Below are 22,430 nucleotides of genomic sequence, written 5' to 3'. Positions count from 1 at the left end.
GTAATTTATAAATTATAAAGACTATTATTATATTCCTCTTTATCAAGTTTTCTAAGGATCGATTCCCCTCGTACTTTGAGAAACATCAGCAAAAAATCGGCGTATATTTTCCGCCAGCTTAGAGGTCATTAGGAGTCGATTCGGTTTCGCCGGCACTTTTGGTAACATTATCTCTGCAAGAGCGAACTCTTGCTCTGCTCTCTGCTCGGTCGTTTTTGCGTGCGCTGTTCAAATTATCCTGCAACATCCTTCCTCTCTCTCTCTCTAGCTCGGCTTAGTATTTTATCACTCCCACAGCAGACCGTCCGCGTTTTGTGTGCAAACTTCTTCTTATCTGGCACATACATGCAATTAAGGCCCCCACGCTCTCTCCCATACCACGCCGAGAATAATCGCGCATAATTCAAAGTAAAGAGAGTGAGTGAAAGAACAGGTTCCACCTAAAAATACACAAAGAAAGAAGCAGAGGCACAATACCGGCCGCGATCGATTGTTGCAGCATGCAGGTGGCGTTTAATGAAGGCGTTTAATTAAACGCGCACTCGTTCAATATGAGATCATTCTGAGAAAATAATGCAATAAAATCGCTCTGTCGGGAATAAATTTTCATATCCAAGGCACAATGAGAGATGCCGGCGAGATAAGCACTGCAGGGAATAATATAATCCCAATAAAAATGCGCTTGTGAACGAGGTGTGTGCACTGCCTCTCGATTAAGATCTCGCCTCGCAGATCCAAGTTTATTTTTAGATCCAAAAATGAATAACGAGCAAAGACCGGAAAAGACCGCTGGAAATTGCTCCAGGGAGAATTTCTGCGAATGACATTTTTGCGCATTTTTGTAATTATTACGCCTTGGTGAGCTTGGCGGCGTAAGATTTGCTTGAAGATGTCACCTCAGAGTTAATCACAATCTTCACATTTATATTAAATTTTCAATCTAGAAATTTTATTCTTTTCATGGATCTATCAGGATTTCAAAATCTTGCTAGTTGCTACTGGCATAATTAAAATATCAATTTTAACAAAAAAAAAAAAAAAAAATGCTTTATTTCAAACGAAAACTGACCTTTCTGTTTCAAGGTCATATGATTTGGACAAAAAATTAATTTCTGTTGAGAAATCGAGATTATCTCCAAAACTGCTTAAATTTCAGACAATTTCAAGCCATGACTAATAATTATTCTCCTTTTTGTGGCATGATTTTTTTCTTACAAGAAAAGGTGGAGAGAAATCAAGTAGGCTTGACAATATCTTATTTTCCACCTGCGCAAGTCCAAAGGTTGATGTACGCACGCAATTAAAATTTGATTTGCGACGTCTATCTCTTGAATATCTCATTTTTGCAGCATGCCCTCAGGTGCAATGCATAAATCTGACGGTAATCGGAAGGCTTTGTGGGCGAAAATTGAATCGACTGCGAGCGGAATTATAATTTCCATAAAACACACATACGCGGGGCTCGATCAAATATTTGAACGCGACGCAAAATTTTTGCGTCCATCCATTTTTAATTAATGAAATAACTTTGTTCCCCTTTACTACATAATAAAAAAATGCTTTCGCGTATTTTTAATTAAAAGTGTTGGAAAAAGAAGAGGCAGAAGAGAGAGAGAGAGAAAAATAATGTCCAATATCGGGAAATTCCACTGATGAGGAGAAAATTCTTCTTTCTCTTTTAGAGAATTTTATATAATGAAGACGGTTCAACCCAGCCCTAATTTACCCCAGCAAAGATCGTGCAAAATAATGCAGCCGGGGGTCTTGGACACTTTTTGCCGACTCCATTAATACGGTGGTGAGGCTATTTGCGCAAAACCGGCGGCTGCCCTCTCGGTTTTGCTGCGCCGCACACCAAAAGCAATGGGACTCGCCCGCTGAATTATGAGGGGCTTACCAAGGGAGCAGGGGCGTGCAAAGGTACAAACCAAGAGCTTTGATATTGTCATCAAGGTCATCTGAGGGTCATAAACATTTCTTCGTAATAACTTCATGAGTTTTTTACTATTAAATTTTAATTTGAAAAAAAAACGTAACTTTTAAGTTTTAATTAATAATTATATTTTATAAACAGATGAAAATTAATATCTCTGCTTATTACTGAAAATCTACAATTAAATTGTTGATAAGTGGATTTAAATAAATAAATTTTAATATGAGAAATCATGAACAATAATTCAAGTAAAATAATCGAGCTGTAGTTAAATGTTAAGAAAATATTTAAATCAATTTTAAACTTTTAAGAAAAAAAAATCAAAATATGAGCAGTGTTTTATTGGATTGAAATAATTAAACTGATAAAAAAGTTTTAACAGAATGTAAAATTTTAACATTATTTAAGTAATGCATGATTGCTTTGCAAGATGTAATGTAACATTCTTTTGTTCAACTTATTTTCCACGAAATTAAGAAAATTTAATTCCAGTCTGTTTCAGCTAGTAACGCCCCTGAGTACAAATTAAAGTGTGGGCGAGTTGGTCCATTGGTTCCAGATAAGGTGCAATGCGTAAGAGAATGGTGAAGGAGCGCAGCAAGTCTCTGTAATTAGATATTGGGCTCGCAGAAGCTGAAACTGGGGGGTCGAAACAAAATTGGAGCTGTGAGCTCACAGGGAAAGGGCAAAGAGGCCTTTGTGTATTTTAGCCCCTTTATTTGTCTGACTGAGGCGAGGGAGATAAAATACTTGACAGAGAGAGAGAATTGAGAGCTTTATAACATAGTTATGTTTGTTAAAATAGAGCCAGGCGGCGGCGGTGTGGAGCGGCAGAGGAGGTCTGTTTACACCATCATCATCAACCATATAGCGAGTCGAAAACTCACACACGCGAAAGCTGAGAAAACACATTTGCTCAAATGGATTCGCCAGCCCAGCAGCGGCAGCCGTTGCAGACCGGAAAAATAAATGTTTGATTTGCGAGAGTGAGCGCTGGAAATTTGGCGCAGCCAAGGAAATGAATCTGCATCTGCCTCTGGGCGCTTCCGTTTGTTTCTCTCACTCATTTGCAGCGAGCAGGGTGTCTGTCGACGCACCAAACTTGCTCTCTCTGTTTATTTAGCTGCAAAACTTTTCGACGCGAGATTTGGCTGCTGCATTGTACGCGGCCAGCGCCTTTTCCTTTGTGTACTTTCGCTCGCTCTCCAAGTTGCTGCAAAATAAATCAACACTTTGTGCCAACTTCGTCCAGGTTTTCAACACCGGGCGGGCAGGCACGTACACCAAACCCTTTGATGGCACACAAAGTTCCCGCGCACAAATAAAGTTTTTTGCACCAAACACAGAATAATTTTGATAAACTTCATCTCCTAGGAAAAAACAATTGGAAAATTTTAAAAATTTAATTATTTATCATTTTATTTTAGTTCATTATGTGCTCAAAATTATTGAATGCATTCAGTTTGAAATTTATTGTAAAAACAATACTTTTTTGATGATACATATTGCGCTCAATAAATTATATTTTAAGTTTTAATTTGATATTTATTAATAAATTAATATATGAAGATTTAAAAAAAAACATTTTTGTCCATTTAAAATTATTTTAAATTCAGCATGACTACTTATTCTGTTTCCAATGCTGTTTATCTGGGATAATAATTATTAATATTACTATTAATGAAAAGTTAATAAAAGAAATCAATGTCTCAACGATAAAAAATTTGAAATTACTAACATTGTGGTAAATCACTTATATCAATTCTTGTTTAATAACTTTAAATAAACTGATTAGCCAAGTCTGCAAAGTTTGAGAGATGTTCAATTTGTGCTGATGTTTCAATTTGCTAATTGCTTAAATTTGAAATCTTTGGCGTCAAAATCCCTTCCCCACCTCGCATGGCAACAACAAATACTGCTGATTTTATTCGCAGCTCGTAACATTAAAGAGAACAAATCCTGAAATCCTCCCTCTTTTGAACAAAGTCGTGGAATTACGCAAGCAATTACTCTCGGCAACGCGCGATTACCGTAATTGCCTTATTTATAAATTAAAGAAGCTTGTTTTGCTGTGGCGCGACTCGTATGTGCGCATTTTGGCTTGTGCTCAACTTGGCGTACACTGGAGTGAACTTTGCTGGTGTACTGGCTATCGGAGGAGGAGATTTTTTGCGGAGGCATTTTGCGCAGTACTAACTCAAGAACAGGCCGGCACTACTTCCCCCGAAATCATTAATTAAACGCGCGGCGCTTGATCCGAAGCGGCGGAGAGCAGCGTTTTTGCTCGAGCAGACACGTCTTGAGATTGTGTACAATATATTTTATATCTATAAGTAAGCAGCAGCAGCCGGCCGGCCGGGGCGATCTTGATCAGCAACGGCGTTTCATTTTCTCGGGTGGAAATTAAGCTCCAACGAACGGGGCCTCCCCTCACAATTTACTCTCTCGGCGCAGTTGTTTTTGCACCCATAGGCTCCCCAAAAACGACATCCTCTCTCGCTCATAGAAGCCAGAGAAATGCACTAAACTTGATAATGTACAACGGCCGGAAACAGTAAACAGCCTAGAGAGCGTAGGGCGCGTCTCTCTCGCTCTCTCTTTGTGCCTTTGAATACGAAATTATATTCTGGGAAAAACAGCGATTGAGAATGTGTCCCTCTTGAAAAATTCATCGGCCAGACGTGCGTGATTGCGAAATTGCTCTCCTGCGCTAATGGTCTAGCCTGCTTCCGTCCAGTAATGACTCTCTCTCTCTCCAACGGTCTCGCGAAAATTTTTTCACGACAAAGACTAGAGCCAATTTTGTCGGCGTGTCGTAAAATATAAATTCATTTGCAGGCAGTAATTGCTTCTGGGAGGCGTTCTTTTGTTTGCCTCTGCCTACACTTGGCTGCGACCGGTGAGAATAAAAAATAAAACGGACTTGCAAGATTTCACCAGAACAACTTTGATAAGTTGGCCTGAAGGAAAATTAAATGCTCAAAATTATCTTCATCATATACCGTCAAAAAAAAAATTGCACAAATAAATCTCAATATTTACTTATTTATAATATATTATTATATATTATTTTTTATAATTTGGAATATTGTTCGTTTTCCCAATTTTTTGTTTGGTTTCTTTTAATGACTTCACAACGGAAGTGAAATTTTATAAATAAAAGGCAGCTTACTTTATAATAAAATAATATTTATGTAGTGAATATGAAAAATAATTATTCAAAGGGAAACTTCTTTTGATTTGAGAAATATTAATGTGATAAAATATAAATGCAAAGATGCACTATTTTTATCCTATACTCTTTAATAAAATAGCTCGATTTTTGCTTTTTAAAATCGAGGAATCAGAAATCTTTGAAGATATTAATGGCAACCGCCCTTATTTTTTATTAATACAACCCGTTTTCCTATTTCTTGTACCGGAATCTTTGATATCTGCGGTTCGTTTCGGCCATTTGGTTGTAATGGTCCCGCAAAAAGGGTCCCGGGGGGCAATAACTCGTCGGCAGGGGGCGCAATTTGACAAAATTATCAATTTCGTGCAGATAATGGTGGCTGCGGAGGAACGGACGAAAGACAGACCCTCGGCTTGTTCTCGGCTCGGCGTCTGTTGGAGCGCGGCAGAAGCCATAACATATGGTTTATAGGCCGCCATAATCAACAACAGCCTTGGCGCACATGCACAGTGCTGAAAGGAGGCTCCTTCTTCCTTTTTCTCGCTCCGTTTTTGATAACGTTTCGTATAACGCAAAGAAACATGTGCTTTTGCTCTTTTATTTATATATCGACGCGGCTGCTGCAATATTAAAATGCTTCGCGAGTGTTATTAAAAAAGAAGGAACCGCCGCCGCTGTTTTTTTTTCGCACGCTTGTTTGTTTTCGTTGGCTATAATTTTACCGTTCTTGGAAAAGCACTTGCAAACAAACAACTCCTTTATTTATTTAAAGGCGAAAATTGTTTTTGCGCATTTTCCGTTTCTTTATTCTCAACCAGTCTGAGAATGGAGTTATTTTCAAATCATACCACAAGCGAGGCGTCAGACGTGAAAATGCGAGCAGATCAAAAGATTAATTTCGCTTGTCAGCAGCTCTCGTCTGTCACTGATTGTTATTGTTGGCTGCAGCAGCGCGATGCTGGTATTTAATTATTAATTATCAAATTAATATCCGCAGCCATCTGGAAAGTGAGCGATAAAAACTGGTACTTGCTGTGTGTGTGTGTGTGTAAAACTTATTTATGGCTCACACTAACCGTGAAACAATGACACGAAAGAGCAGCGGCTGCAATGCGCACAGCAAAGGGACGAGTCAAGCGTTGAAATTCGTAGTCGAATTAAAGTTAAATTAAAGGGCTGATCCAAAATAACCAGATTGTAGATTCGCAGATAAGGAAAAGTATATTAAATTTATTCTCCCTGGTTTGAATTGGCAAATTTCATCATAACAAGTAAATAAAAACTATTATTTAAATAATAAAAATAAAAAATTAAAAAATATGAATAATTTTTTTAATTTAATCATTAAAATACATATATCTGCGGAAAATCGGAATCATAATTTAGTAAAAAGCATGGAAAATATAATAAATTTTCTAAAACGTTCAACACTTTAAAAAACATCATATTGCGTGTTTTCAAATATGGAATGATGGATTTTGCGTGTTCCATTGATGTTCTTTTTTTCCCCAAACAGATCGGGCCCGGTTTGTTCGGACGCAGTCGGGCAATAATTTATTTTCATTTGCTTTCATTGAGCGCAATGAGTAATGAGGCCAGGCAGCGGGCGGATCGGGTGGCAAAAAATGCCATAGGCGGGTGCCTGCATGTCTGGAACATGACGCAAGTTCCGTTGTAATCATCCGCCAGCCCGCCCGCCCACTCGAATAACCACCGCCACCCATCCATTAACCCTGGCTGCTGCTGCTGCTGCTGCTGCCGCGCCGCTTTGATGCATGTTGATGGCTTTAAAATCAATTACTCGCCTCTCGCGCTCTGTCGGCAGTTCATTTGACTGCTGGCAATATCCTTGCACGTGGGTGTCATTCACCCTCTGCCCGGCCAGGTTGATTTATTGCGGATCAAAGGATTAATCCGGTGATTTATGTGCTTTTCTTGGAAATTTCCGACCCTGCAAGATCGCTCGTAAAAGCAGCAAATAATTTTCGCCAAGCCTGTATACAAAACGGTCAGTTTTAAACAGGCCGTAAACTTTTATTTGCAAATGATATTTTTTACGACTTCGACTATTCATTTTCTGCAACTTGGTGAATGACAATGATTTATATTTTGCCTCTCAGCTCCCCTGCACGCCGCTTCCCGCATTTTATTAATTTGTCGTTTAGCGAGCGAGCGCGCGGGGAATGACGTTGTTGGGGTGCCAAATTGAAACAAACTATGCAGTTCAATTCGGCCGACGGCTAAGCCCGAAAACTTTTGGAAATCTCGCTGCTCCGAATTAGCAGTGGCGCAGCATCTGACTGGGGCGAAAGGCAACACCGAAACCACCAAGATTTTACTATATGCAAATTACCCGGGGAAGAAGAAGTTGCGAGGGAGCAGATAATGAAAATCGAGGATGCACAGGGGAGCCCGTCCGGACGGTGCTGCTGGCGAATGATAATAGTAATAATAATTGAAACCGGCCGAGTTTAATAATTATGAATGTGGCAACTTAGCAGCTTTTCGTAAACACACAAATACTAATCTTGAGGGTTGTGGAAAGGGCGGAGCTCCAGAGGATTCCAATTAGGCGGATGGTGTTGCCTGCCTGCGAAGTGTCTACTTTGGAATTTAATTTTGAGAACTTTCAGGGCCTCTCCATAGTTAATTGTCCAACACAATTTTCTGCAAAACAGACTGCAAGGTATTTTTGTTTAAAAGAAAACTCAATTATTTTTTAATTAATCCATTTGAAAAAATAATTAAAATTTTATGATTGAATAATTGGTGACGCATAGGAAAATTTATTAAAAACACAATAAGCTCATAATCTCTAAATTGGATGATTCAAAATAATTCAATCGGTGCACAAAATTAGGAAAAAATTGAATTTAATTGTTTTTTAAGCAAATTTTGATTTTAAAAAAATATTTTTAATGTAATTGAGATTTTTAGCTACGAGGATAGTTAAATGATAAATTTAAAAAAAATATATTTAATTTGGATAGAATCTGATGAAAGATGAAACCTATTTTGGAGTCTAAGACCTTAAACAGCAAGGTTTTTTTAAATGACTAGGTTCCTCGACCCTTGCCAGCCTAAAATCCACGACCCGCAGCATTTATCCGTCGTCGCATACAGGACGCAGATTCGCAGCAGCCGAGATGTATCCGCAGCAGCCAGCTTTTTTCGTTTCACATATTGAACGCCAAGCTCTGGCTGTGTCAATAAAACAACAAACAGTCAAGGCTGCAGACGTTATTAAAACACACGCGCGCGCGGATCCTCCCAAGCATCCATCCGTCGGTTCACCTCACCAGAGAGCAAAGCAGAGAGCAAAGGATGATTCACATCGCCGCGCGCCGCATTATTATTATTATTTCTTTTCGGATCGACGAGAGATAGAGGAGGACACCTACGCTCGGTCGGCTCTCCCTCTATTTTTAATAATGATCTCGCCCATCTCTCTCACAATGGGGCCGAGAATGCCGCTGAGGCGCTTTATGGTATTGAATTCTCTCACCGAGAAAGAGAAAAAACGTCTGTCTCGATTTTTTTTTTTATTTTTTTTTAATTTTACCTCAACCCAAAAAGCAAAGGATAGAGTAAATTTCCGCCAAAAAAAGTCTAATTGCGTCACGATTGCTATCAGCTGATCTAATCAGCGGCTTAATTTGCGTAAGAGGTTTGCCGACGCGACGACACAGCCGGCAGCAGGAAGTACAAAAACAATTGCTGACAGACATACCGACGATCATCTTAGTGCTTTTTCGTGTTCGGGCGATATGTGGGTGCTCTCTGGGAGCCTCTCCGCGCGAGTTTTAATATAAAAACACATGCACGACTCTGATGGATGCACTCGGTTTTATTTTTCACTCTCTCAGAGGTAATTCCAGAAGTAGTTGTTGTTCTTCTTGATTTATGCGCCCGCGCTCTCCGAGATGGATTTTCATGGCCTCTCGGCGCTTATACAAATCTCGTTATGGAAAGTGTGGCGTGGTTGTTGTTGTTGCTGGATGAACGCGAAATGGGGAAATTCAACACCTTGGAACTCGAGAAGTGCTGGCTGAGGTTCCGAGGAGGTATATATGGAAAGAGCGAGGCAGATTAACTTTTCATTCATTTGTCGCTTTTTACCGCGAAGAGATTTAACAGGATTAGGTGAAAAAGTTGGAACGAAAAAGTTCATCCGGGGCTTTGAATAAAATTCTTCTCAAATTACTCATCAAATATGAGCCACAATTCTACCATGGATGGATCGATATTGTATGATTACAATTAATTCAATATTAAAAGTATTTAAAAAAAATTATCAGTTATTTGATTTTTGTTGTTTTTATGTGATTTAAAATTGTAACCTAAAATCATGGTACATTAGAAAGACTAAAAATCTGACATTTCACTGTATATTTCGTTTTATCGGTGAAGTTTTGAGCATTTTTATAACTTTCATTGAAGTCCTGTCACCAAAAAGCACGTCAAATTTCAATTTTACGCAGCAGATAATTAGAGCGTCCGTGCATAGGAGGAGCAAAACGAAGCAAAATCCCCAAAGCCCATCACGACCGATACACGCACTAATTAGAAAATTGAAAGGCGGCTCGCATTTTAAATTAAATCTGGAGCAGCTCGGACAGCAGGGATTAACCGGTCATTCCTTGCTTCATCCCCTGGCCCGGCAACTGACGGGGAGAGAGAGAGGGTTTAAATTGGGGCGTTTGCTCAACATGCCTCTAATAGGTTTTGCGGGGTATTAAAGTAGATGAGAATTTCTATCTGGCGCCGCGTAATTCTGTTTGAAACAACGCCCACCTTTTAATAAACACGCACCCCAGCCAGTCAAAATCCACCCCTGCGCGCCAAATATTTGTATGCTGCCGGCGAAATAATGGAGAGCGGCTCGTGCGTGCTGGATACATTTCCTTCGCAGAATTGAAAGCCTTTCTTCTTGGCATTAAATCAACAACCGACCGACCAATCTGCAGCGGGCAGCCTTTTGCTCGCCACTCCGTCTGTCTGCTGCGAGACGGTCAAATTAATTCCGAGCCGGCCAGTCAGTCAGATGCACTGCCCGATATATCAAAAGCCGAGAGAAATTCCTTCGGCGAATTGCTCGGATGCTGGATTTGAATATTTTCAACCGCAGATATGCTTTGTATGCATTCGCGCTGCCACTCGCCGAGCACAGAAATTTGTAATTAAATTGAACCGAGCCAGTGCGAAATCGGTGGCAGCAACATTGTGATAATCGTTGAGATTATTGAATCCCTTGAAATAATTCATTACAATTAAATTCACTTGCAACTTAAAAATAATTTTAGCATAAATTTTAATTCAATATTATTATATTTTTTAGGATAGGAAATACAAAAAAGAAGCATAATTTAAATTTAGCACCTTTAAATTGATTTTTTTTTAACATCAAAATTATACTGAGAGCCCTAAAGTTATTCAGACATGAAATATGTTGGATTATTTAAAAAATGGCGACTCATATAATAATCTAAAAAAAAACCTTTAAAAAGTAAATAAATATCCAGGTACCTATTTAATTATTATACCTTTAGTGGAAGAGAAAATTTCATTACATATTTTTTCGACTGCATTATTACAGTATTCAATAAATTGCGGTTCTGTTATTTAAAAAAAATTGAAATTCACTTTTGAACTTAAATTTTATACACCAATCATGAATCAAAAAATTTTGGTAACATTTTTCATGTCACTCTATATTTCTTCCAGACCCTAATGACAGTTTTACTGCCTCTTTGATTTCCAAAATGACGGATTCCAGGTCGCATCTCATTAAAAAGATCCTCGGCATGTCGGTGCCCATCACATATTTTTTGGGCCAACGTTTATAATATGAGAATGCTGAGTCAGCAGGTAAGGCGAAACACGAAGTAAAATCTGTTCCTCAGATATTTACTCTTTTCTCCCGTAACTCCGAGTTTTTCGGAGAACAGGTTTGCCAAGGGACTCAGATGAGCTGCCCCCTTAAACTACCCTGGGCGGTTCGTCCCCTTGCCTACCTGTAAACGCACAATCTTGACGGGAAGAATGAGCCTCGAAAACACCATAACGGAGCTGCAAGCAGACGTCGAGCGCTTGGGAATTCGCCTGGATGCGCTAAAAAACCACCTACCGCCACCAGATTTCTACCCAGAAGTCATTGCACTGCTGAAGGCCATCAGGGACCAACAGGCCTCTGGACCGAGCCACACACAGCCACCAAAAAATGCATCTTTTGGTAAAAAACAGCAGCCGCGTATGCAAAACAAGGTAGGCGACATTGCCACTTCTAAAAACACTTATGCAAAAGTCATAGGCAATTCAAATGCACAAGCACCAAAGCAGAAATTAAAAGACAACGCAGCAGAGACCGCGGCAGCCGGGAGTAGGCCACCGCAAGCGGAGCGCAGTGGTGCTGATTCTGCACAAACAGGCAGCAGCGAGCGAGTGCATAATCGCAGTAAGAGAGGCACGAAAGACAAAGCAGCCGTGGACGAGTATGAAAAAATAATTGAAACGCCCACCAATAATAAATACGACGGAAAAGTCAAATTTGAATTTATCACAAATAACATTGCAGACACAAATGAGGACGTCATCCTCGTCATGACGGGAGCTAACTTGATGCGCGTGGAGCCAGCACAACGTGCCCTCGCAAAGAAATATGGAGCACCCGAGGCAAGCAATGAGAGCCCGCCACAAATTGGCAGCATTCTTGTGCAGTCGATAGAGGGCGGCAGCAGAGAGATTTGGCACGCCGTATGCAGAAAAAGGAGCAAAGATATTCCGCACTTTGGAATTCATTCTTACCTGCAGAACCTGCAGATTTCCCTGGTATCAATCAGGGACAAGATGGTAGAAAGGAAAATCAAAAGAATTGCTCTGATTCGACCCGAGGTGTACAGACTGCATTGGAAATACACAGTGACTAAAATTAAAGAAATATTTCATGACACTGATGTTACTCTTGTCTTCCACTCCCTAAAACCAATAAATGTTTCAGACAACGCGACTGGCGCGAAATCTAAAACCAGCCCAGCAATAGCGCCTCCAAGCTCTGCTCAAAGCACGGCGCAAGATAAAAATGACAGAGACATACAGGGGAGAGTTGATGATAAATTACAGAGTAGCCAAATGACACCAGAAAAGCCTGGGCCGAAGCCCGCAGCCACGTGCAGCAAAGGCAAGGCACCTCCACTACCACCACGACGCAAATCAGAAGAAGTGACACGGCCACCACAACCACTACCACGAAAGACAGACGCGGAAGCACCTAAAGAAACTGACACGGTGCATAATAAACCGCAGTCAGAAACTGGTCCTGCAATGGCTTCGACAGCAGCGCCTCCAACAAATTCCCAAAGCGCGGCGCAAGACACAAGTCGCGGCCAAACTCAGGAATATGAGTGCCAATACCAAAGCTCTGAGAGCGACAATGAGCAAGATGTAACGCCGAAGACTCGTCACTCTCCGCTCAAAGCAATAGTCAAGTCGCTCTTTAAGAAACCCGACGTTAAGAAAAAAAATCCAGAGAGCACAAGGGTGACAAGAAGCTACTCGGCATCATCATCATCGTCGTGCCCAAGCTCTCCAACGTCACAGAAACTGCGTAAAGCAAGTGCGGTGGCTATCAAATCAAAAAACGAGATGACCAGAAAGATGACCAAGAAGAAGTGACAATTACTAATTCCACCAAAACCCACAAAAATTTGAGAATAATGCTATTAAACGTACAGGGTTTGCTCAAAGCCGAAAAATTTGCATCTTTCGAAGAACATGTCCACAGCCTCAACAAAAAACCACACATCATCGCTCTCAACGAGCACTGGTGGTGTCGGGGCGATTACTTCAGTATAAAAGGCTACAAAACAATTTCATTTTTTGGCAGGAAAGAGAAAAAAGATAAAAAATCATACGGAGGAGGTGCTGTTCTTCTCGTCTCAACAAATGCTAATTTTAGCTACAAGAAGATTCCAACTTCTTCTATCGAAAATGAATTTGAGACGGCAGGGTGTGAAATTAAAATTAAAAAAACAACGTTGACGGTGTTTACTGTCTACCGACCACCCAATCACGGCACTATGGAGTCTTTCTTCGACAACCTGGAGAGTCTAGTGGAGCAAAATCTGGCACCAGAGAAGGAGATGATTGTTCTGGGGGATCTAAATATTAACCTGCTCCAGGACTCCGCCGAAAGCCGGAAACTAAATAGCATAATGAAAGGCTACGAGATGCACCTCATCAATAAAAATGCCCCAACACGAGAGACTGCTCACAGCAGCACACTCATTGACCACGCATTCACCTCCCTTCAGTGTGATGCTAGATTTGAAGTCAAAGAAGTCAATTTCTCCGACCACAACGCAGTGCACATCGAGTTTGAGGTTCGAGTAGAAGAAATGAAGGACTGGTTCGTCTTCTCAAGAAGCTATAATGATGAAAATTGGCTAAATTTCAAGGAAAAATTAAGTTACGAGCGCTGGCAGGACATCTTCGCCGCTACTTCAGCTGACACAAAGAGCCATTTGTTCATGGAAAAACTGAAAAAATATTTTGATGCGAGCTTCCCTTTGAGAAAAAATATCCGCAAAGCAAACCAAGCCGGGAAAATTCATCTCTCTGACTTTACAATAAACAACAAAATCAGGCTGCGAGAAATGAGTGAACAGCTACAAGAACTACGAAAGAAAGCAAGAGCAAATACAATCACCAATCAATCAGAAGCAGACAAGATCAAGGACCTGGAGCAGCAGGTGGCGAGCCTCAAAAGCTACGTCGGCTTCCTAATTAACGATGAGATCAGGAAAAACAATGAAGCAAAGCTCAGGAGTTCAAATAACAAAGTCTCAGCGGCTTGGAAAATCATCAAGGAGAACGTTGGCAATGAAATTACATCCACCACTATTTCAGAAATCTGCATAGACGGGCAAGAAGAAAAAGATTTGCAGAAAATTGCTGACTTCCTGAACACTAAATTTATCGAGCCACTTCCCGAAATGAGTGAACAAGAAATACAACTCGCCATTGAAGACGTCCCACTAGTGGAGACGATATTTTCACTTAATCAATTGACAACACCAGACGAGATTCGGAGAGTCATTGGCGCCTTTCCTGCAAAAAAATCAGCTGGCTTTGACGGAATATCCATGAGCGTCATCAAACAAATTTCCGCTTACATTGCCACGCCACTTTCGGATTTAATAAACTGTTCCTTCGTGGAGGGGAAATTTCCTGAAAATTTAAAACTGGCGACCATTGTACCTATCTACAAGAAGAAGGGCGAGGAAAACGACGCAGCAAACTACAGACCAATCGCTCTCACGTCAACGGTTGCAAAAATATTTGAGAAATGCTACCTAAATAGAATTGACGCCTACTTTTCAGACAATCAACTAATTCAAGGCTTCCAGCACGGCTTCAGAAAAGGCAAAAGCACGGTAACAGCACTCTACAAGTGGTTCAACTTAGGCACCTTGACGAAAACCAGACCATAACGAACGTAACATCTGCAACGTTGGACTCCTCCATTGGAGTACCGCAAGGAACGTCGCTAGGACCATTTAGTTACACGGCCTATGAAAACGACTTTTCGTTGGAAAGCGTAGCTGCCACCCTCTATGTCTTTGCCGACGATTTGACGAGCCTCGCAAGGGGTAATACATACACCGAAGCTAACGAGAAAACCTCGCAAGTAAACAAAAGTGTGGAGATCTTCGCCGAAAACAACCGTCTGAGACTAAATGCCTCAAAGACGAAGGTCATGCAAATTCACACCGCTCAGACAAAGAAGTTGGAAAAACCTTCTGTTCAACTTAACAACACGGAAGTCGAAGTGGCGAATGAGAGCAAGGTTCTGGGTGTAATATTCACTGACACAATGAACTGGCGTGCACAGTGCGAATATGCGAGTGGGAAACTAAGAAGTGCAACATACTTGTTTGTGAAAATGGGCAAGAGAGTGCCTAAGAGTAGTCTCAGACAGGTATACTTTGCATACGTGCAAAGCCATATCTTGTACTCGATTATTATCTACGGTGCCTCCCCATACTTTAATCTTGTCGCTATCGCGCAAAAACGGGTGCTGCGGGCTATGGCTGGCAAACGGTACTGGAAAGCACCCGATCCACTTGAGTCATGCAGACAACTATTCAAAGACTTTGACATCCTCCCAGCGTTTTCCTTGTACATATTGGAGTGCGCGAAGTTTGTAAAGAAATACCCTGATAAATTTGCCAGAAACAATGAGGCAGAGGAAGTTCACGTCTACAATACGAGAAACAAGCCAGTGAACGATGAAGACCTTCACATACCCCCAGTGACACTAAACTTGACAGCGCAAAATCCGGCGGTCATGATCGCTCGAATTTACAACCACTTGCCGGCCGAGTTAAAACAAATTGAAGATCTAAAGACATTCACCCTGAAACTGAAACAAGTGCTAAGTGAACACAACTTCTATGACATACACGAATACTTACTGTGCAGTTTTGACAAGTGAAATTTCTCGCGCTAATCTTATAGTTTTTTCCCTTTGCCCTAAGCAACGGGTTTTTTTCTCTAAATTTTAATTTTAGACCTGACATGTTCTAAAGACTACTGTTAATATTCTTGTCTAACAGAACAACAATAAAATTGAATTGAATTGAATTGAATTGAATGGTGTGTGCTAAAACTGGGCGACAGCCGATGATTAATTCTGACAATTTGACCTCAGCTGGAGTTTTGCCAAACGCATGCAGCACCACCAGCAGAAGCTAATTTGATGGATTATTTTCATTATGAACTTATCAAATGACTGTCGCTTTTTTTATCAGCATAGCACACGGGGCTCTCAAAAAACACACGAAGGGGTAAAAAAAATCAATCGAAAAAGCAGAGGGCGCGCGGCGAGAGAGTGGAAAAATATATCTGCCACATTATGTCAGCCGCGAAACGATAAATCAAAAAACCACTGCCTGCAGTTTCATTATGTTCCAGCTTTATAAAAATCCAAAATTAGCCCTGTGATATTTTAATTAATCAAAACGCATTGGAAATTTTTCAAAGGATTCCAGCTCTTTTCACTATTTATTGAATAAAGAGCACAATGGCCGCCTCTCTCCCTCGAACACATAAAAAGAGCAATATTTGGCCAAACTTTTGATTCGCATAAATTTTTATGACTCGGAGAGAAAAGGGACAAAAGTCTGAGATTCATTTTAGAGCTTCTTGGCAGATATAAAATAAAAGTTCGCCGGGGAAGAAACACGCAAGATTTCTACCTGTCCCATATTGGCTCTGACAGGTTCCTCGTGAATTTTTAAAACGGTCTCCTGCCCTCGCTCATAAACGTGCCGCTGCATCCCCAGGGGCGCCCCGGCAAAGAGGTGCTGCTGGCAAAACGGGCGCATTTTCCGCCTCTGATTTGATTCAATTAGGCGCTCCCAAATTCCGCCAGCTTTTACACAACTTTTTTTCGGTGCGAGATGGATTCGGAATGACATGCACGCGGGCGGACGAGAACAGGCGGCCACCAGCAGGACCACCCACATCATGAATTTTTCTTTGCTCGGCGCGGCGCAAGATGAAAATAACGGGCCAAGGTCGAGAGCATTGTAAATGATACGGCCAGAATAAAACCCTTCTTGGTTGCGGTGCCCGGCCGAGCGATTGTTGCTCGTTTCGCTCACCAGCCATCATTAGGCATGCACCGGATTGTGGAAAATAATTAATTTTGGCCAAAACCGGAAACAAATTTGCTCTAATTTGAAATATAATCAAGAATGTGAACCGATTTTTGTCTCCCACTGTGCGGAAAAAAATTGTGCCATACAATTTAATTAAAGTACCTATTTTCAAATTTTAATTTATTTAAAAAAAACTATTTAAAACGTATTTAACAAACAAACAACAAATTTTGTCCTTTTTTTGTAATTCTTTTATCTGCAAAAAATCATTTTTCATTTTAATCTCTAATTTATGTTTAGTTTTGGGATTTAAATTCAATTTTTGAGAAATTTACTTATTAAATTTTAATTGGAATTACTGCCCGATGGGTTAGATTCCGCGACCCGTTTGGCACGTTTTTCACCGTTCACAGTGACACGCTGCCTTATTAAAATGTGCAGCATTTTCAATCATCAACGGCGGCAGCAATCAGCCAGCCGCGTGCGTGCGTACGCGTATCTCCTTATTTGTACAAACAAATTAATTTTTTCATCTGACAAGCGGCGCATGCACTCAATTATTTTCTTTACATACACGCAGTGGATAACAAGGCAGAAGAGCAAGAAGCCGCTCTCTTTAACGAGAGAAGGAGTCAATTTTGCCTTTCTTGTGCCGACTTTGCCAAACTTTTCCTCTCTCGAAATGTTTATTTTTGCTCGCGTATATATTCGAATTGAACCAGATAGAAAAAGATCAAGAGCAGGGGCTGAATTTTTTTGTCACCCACTGACGCAAAAAGTGGTGCGCGGATATATTTGCGCTATTTCTTTTGTGCCGCACCGAGTTTGAATAAAGTAGCGAGGAGCGAGTTTGGTTGTTTTTTTTTTACCAAAGGAAGTTGGTGTGATTAGATGGCAGGAGGAAACGCTTGACACTTTCCTTGTTTGATAAAAAGTTTGAATTTGAATCAGGAACGAAATCCACTGCTTTCATAATTTTCTTCAACTTTCGACTTTCGAACTTAGAATTTTTTTTAACAAAAAATTTGTATTTATTTAAAAAAAAATCTGCTTTTTGAGGAAATGCAGTCAATTTAGGGATTCACAAAGTGAAAGAACGAAAATTGAAGACTCACCTTAAATCTGCATCACTTTTGGCGAACTCTAGAGTGATTTTTTTTAAGTCCGGCTTGTTGAAGACGGAGTTTTCTCACAGAGGTTGGAGTCGCAAGGGAGCAGCTCGCAGACTGAAGAAGTGGGGCCGGTTGATATTCTAGCCGCTCTGGTGAGTAATGCTCGTCGAGTACGGCGAATGTAAAAAATCCTCCCACATACCGGCGGAGAGTGAGTGAGAGAGAGAGAGAGAGAGAGAGGATGAAAAAAAAACGAGAGAAGAGAGAAAACCAGTTTGCGTTCCACTGAGTGTCTGGTGTGCCGGTCGGAGTGGAATCAGGCCGAGTAGGGGCTTAGGCGCGCGAGTGGGGCGAGAGAGTCCTCGATGGTGTGCTTCGCGTCCGCCGCCTCCAGCTCGACTGACACGGCGGTCGCGGCGCTCGGCAGGCAGCGCTGCCCAACTCGCAGCTCCGCTCGCGGTCGGATGCCGCAGCAGCCGCTCGGCCCTCGCTCGGCGGCTCCACAGACACCCCTGCTCGTTCGTTCGTACGTCGATAGCGCCGCCAACCTCCTCGCCCGCTCGCTCGCTCGCTCGCCAGCTCGCTGGGGTTCTTGGCTCGCAACCCGCCGACGACGATTATGCAACCCGCACACCCCCGCGGCGCCCCTCGTCTTGCCTGCGTTCGTTCGCGGCTACGTGCGCCCAGACACATTACGAATACCCATTCTAATTATTGCAATCCTTTCTGCACATCCATTTCTGTTGATGGATTAATTTTTTGGTGAAATTCATAATACAAAGGAACTTTTAATTTAATAAAAGAAATTCATTTTTTGTCTTCTCATTTTTATCATTTCCTTAAAAAATTTAATTTACCATTTTTTATTTTAAATTCCCCATTAGAATTAAAAATTTAAAAGCCATATTTTGAAAATTCTAATTTATTTGTTCCTCACACATTAATAAATTTTATACATAACAATGTCATGTCATACAAACTAACTAAAAATCATGCCTACTAATGCTCACTTCAGAAATAATACTGTCTTTAATTTCAATAAATATCATAATTCTTGTAGTATTATTAGTTTTCAATATTAATTGTATTCACATTGATTTTTTTATGGGGGAAAATGTAATATATTTAGCAGACAAAAATATGATACGATATGAAATATAATTTAATTCACTATGAAAATGAAAAGAAAGACAGTCTAGGATAGTACTCAGTGCCTTTTTCCAGTGACTTCGTTTTCCTGACTATCAATAGAATATTTAAAATGTTGATTCTTCTAGAAGGCCAGAAAAATGAAGCTTTTTAAATTTTAAATAAGACGGAATTCCTTCTTAGGTGATGGAAAAAATTAAGCATGACAGGCTTTATTATGTTGATGAAATTTTCATTTAAAATCAAAAACCACACCACATTTATGTTCATGTCTCTGTTTAAAATTTTAATTTACTCCATCCAAAAACTGTCTCAATGATGAACTAAGATCGTTTCTTTTCCTTGAAAACTCTTAAACTTTCATTAAATAGCGCAAAAGTTCTTACTTACTTGTATAATTTTAATTAACAAACTAATCACGTTTCTTTACGGACAACCCAAACTTTGCCAACAATGTAAAATTTCACCAATTATTATTAGCCATCAAATTTTTATATTCTCTAAAAATTTTTATGAACAATAATTTTAGAGGTTTTTGTGGTCTGCTTACATTTTATAAAATATGCTTGCTTTTTCTATATTTAAAAGCCGAGTAAAAAAAATCTGCTTGCCTTTCACAACGATGGTAAAAAAGAGAAGAGCTTGTTTAGAAACAATTGCAGACTCCCTAGCGAGTAATGAGTAATTCGTTTTCCACACAATATATGCAGAAAAGGTCGACGGCCGGTGAGCTGTGCTTGGCGCGCGCGCGTATTGCACGAGACAATTGAGTTCAAACTGATTATACGTGCTGTTGCTGATTGCACCCTCTCAGTCAGTGCTTTTTCTCTTTCTCTCTCTCGCATGCAGTTTGTTGCAAATAATAATAATGAGAGTGCATGTGCGCCGCTTGTTTATGGCGAGCGTGCTCGTTGCGCTTAATTCACGCCAAGAAACAAAGCGGCAAGTTTAAGTAACAGACAAACATGCAAACTCTTGCGCTTGATATAATTATTATTATTATTCTGCCTGATGCTCGGCGGTCAAACGGCGCGTTTCGGAGAAGTTGGAGGAGGCAACAGAGCCGTAGCGGATGCAAAAGTCGTTCTACAGTTTGTCGCCAATAGCGCGCCGGTTGCGAGTGTAATTATTGTAATTTCGTAACTTTATGTGTTACACCTAAATGGCTGAGGTATGTGAGGATTGACAGGAAACAGAGAGAAAATCATGCAGCAAAACTTTGAGTTTCACAACAACAAACAGTTAATACACAACAAACTTGTTTAGAAATTTCAAAACGCCTGAAATTCCATTAAAAATAAAGTCTGATTTTTTTTTAATTCTGAATGACTCTTATAGTACAACAGATGGTTATAATATTTTTGTAATACATTCCCTATTAAATAAATTAACTTTGAGCTTATTTAAATATTTATTTAATATTAAAAAGTTAAAAATAATTTTAAAAAAAATTCATTTTTCTGTCAAGAGTGTTAAATTATTCAACAAAGGTACGCTCCTTCATCCTTCCAAAACACCAAAAAGGTTTTTTGCCAGCTGCACAAAGCTTCCGTGTGCCTTCCTTTAATGCACTTTCCCCCTTAAATTTGCGTTTAGCGGCGCAAGCTCCCCAAGGAGAACAGTTCGGGTCCCTTCAGGTTTCGCCCCGAACCTCATTCTGCGCGACACACACGTACCTTGGCTGGTAATCTAGGGAATGAAAGTAATTTAACTGTATTGAATATGCAGCTGGTGGCGAATGACACCTGCAGCTGTCATATATTTACCCGCGTGCGTTATTATTATTTTCGTTATCAGCAACGGCGGCGCCGAGCTGTTGCACGCAAAAGGGGTGGCTTTGCTCCTCGCGCAAACAAAGAGCTTTTTCCACGACATGTGTGTGTGCCGTGCATGCCTTTCCTCATTCGCGTGTGTGTGTGCTTTACCTCCGTTTTCATTTTCCGGCTCTCGCTTTTGTCCACGCAGAATTTCATTTTTCGAAATGATTAATTTAGCAGCCAGATAAATATAATTTGTACTGAATAATCGAAATAAAAAGGGAGACAGAAACGCACAAAGCTAGAAATTTGAACCGCTTTTGTGTGTGCCATTGTAATTGTTACCCCTTTATGTGCGCACCATTTGCTTGATGGATTTGTTTTTAATGGACGCACTTTGTTTTTGAATTGAGGCCAATTGGGGTAATTTACCACAGCGGGATTGGTGGAATTTGGTTAGGGCGAGCTTTGATTAAGCGTGAATCCCTCTAATTCTTGCGTGCTTTGAATATATAAAGCATGTCATCCACGTTTTCATATTCATTTTTACATTTTTAGGTCCTAAAGGATAAATAAAAATTGTGTTTGATTGGGAAATGAGTTTAAAATAGCATAATATCATTATTGTAATCACTTCCTGGATCCGTGAAACAATAATTGTTTGATGAAGCTGCTAAAAAATAATGCTTAACAAGTATATTTATAAAATAATAATTTTTGCAATTAAAGCATATTTAGAATATTTTATATTTATAAAATAAATAAATATCTATATTTATATTTATACTTATTTATTGTATTTTATAATAATTTTTATCATTTTAATCATTTTAAACAGTACTTCTTTTATTTACCTTGTAACAATATTTTATTTTCCACATCAATAAATCTTTGAATTTTTACTTATATAGTATACAATGCCAGCAATGGTGTTAAAATGTAAAGTTAAAATAAGTTTAGATATATCGCTGCCATATGTTTCATAATACATTACATAAAATTTATTTGAGAAAACTTCTTACAATTAAATATTATTTCAGAAGTCTCCAAATTCAAGATCCAAGTTGACATGGGAGAATTGATAGGGGTGAAATTTTTTTTAACCTTCTTAATATTTAACATAATTATATTGAAATACCCAAAAATAGTAGAATTTTTGATTGAATAATTTTGCTGACTACGAATTATTATTAATGAAAGTCAACTAATGTCAAACTGTGACTTTAAGTGAGAACTCGCGGCGTCCATCAATAGTGAATTCAGCAGCAAAGCCTCTGCTCTGTTTCCGTGTCCTTCATACTTCAGAGCTGATTCGATTTCGATGAGGCGCAGCTCTGTAATTTTCTTCACACCTCAATCATTTATCCGCTTGGTTTGAATTTCGTTTTTCTCTCCACAAACGTTTGGCGTGGTAGTTTCTCTGCAAATATTTTCCCGGTTGGCGATTAATATTGACGCAGCTTTTAAACGTTCTTTTCCTTCCAATTGAAATTATGCCAGGGTACACAAGAAATATTCTTAAATTTTTCTTCAACTATTTATTCCCTTTGAAATCGGCGCTCGCTTTGTTTTCTGGCAACCAAGTTCATAAATTTCGTTTTCCCACCAGAGAACAAATTGACAATCACGATCAAACACACAGAG

At 39.8% G+C, this 22,430-nt stretch overlaps 1 long non-coding RNA gene across 1 annotated transcript in view; it reads right to left on the bottom strand.

Moving 5' to 3' along the window:
* LOC132196016 (uncharacterized) overlaps positions 1-18,338 on the bottom strand; it is a 43,121-nt gene extending 24,783 nt beyond the window's left edge. Inside the window, exon 1 of the long non-coding RNA XR_009441722.1 lies at positions 17,884-18,338. This is a non-coding gene — a long non-coding RNA (uncharacterized LOC132196016). The remainder of the gene's footprint in view (positions 1-17,883) is intronic.
* Positions 18,339-22,430: the final 4,092 nt, after the last annotated feature.

Source organism: Neocloeon triangulifer, unplaced genomic scaffold, assembly GCF_031216515.1.
Source record: "Neocloeon triangulifer isolate White Clay Creek 2 clone unplaced genomic scaffold, ASM3121651v1 ptg000011l, whole genome shotgun sequence".
Lineage (NCBI taxonomy): Eukaryota > Metazoa > Arthropoda > Insecta > Ephemeroptera > Baetidae > Neocloeon > Neocloeon triangulifer.
Note: the sequence above shows the minus strand (reverse complement) of the source record. Positions and strands in the feature narration are given on the sequence as shown.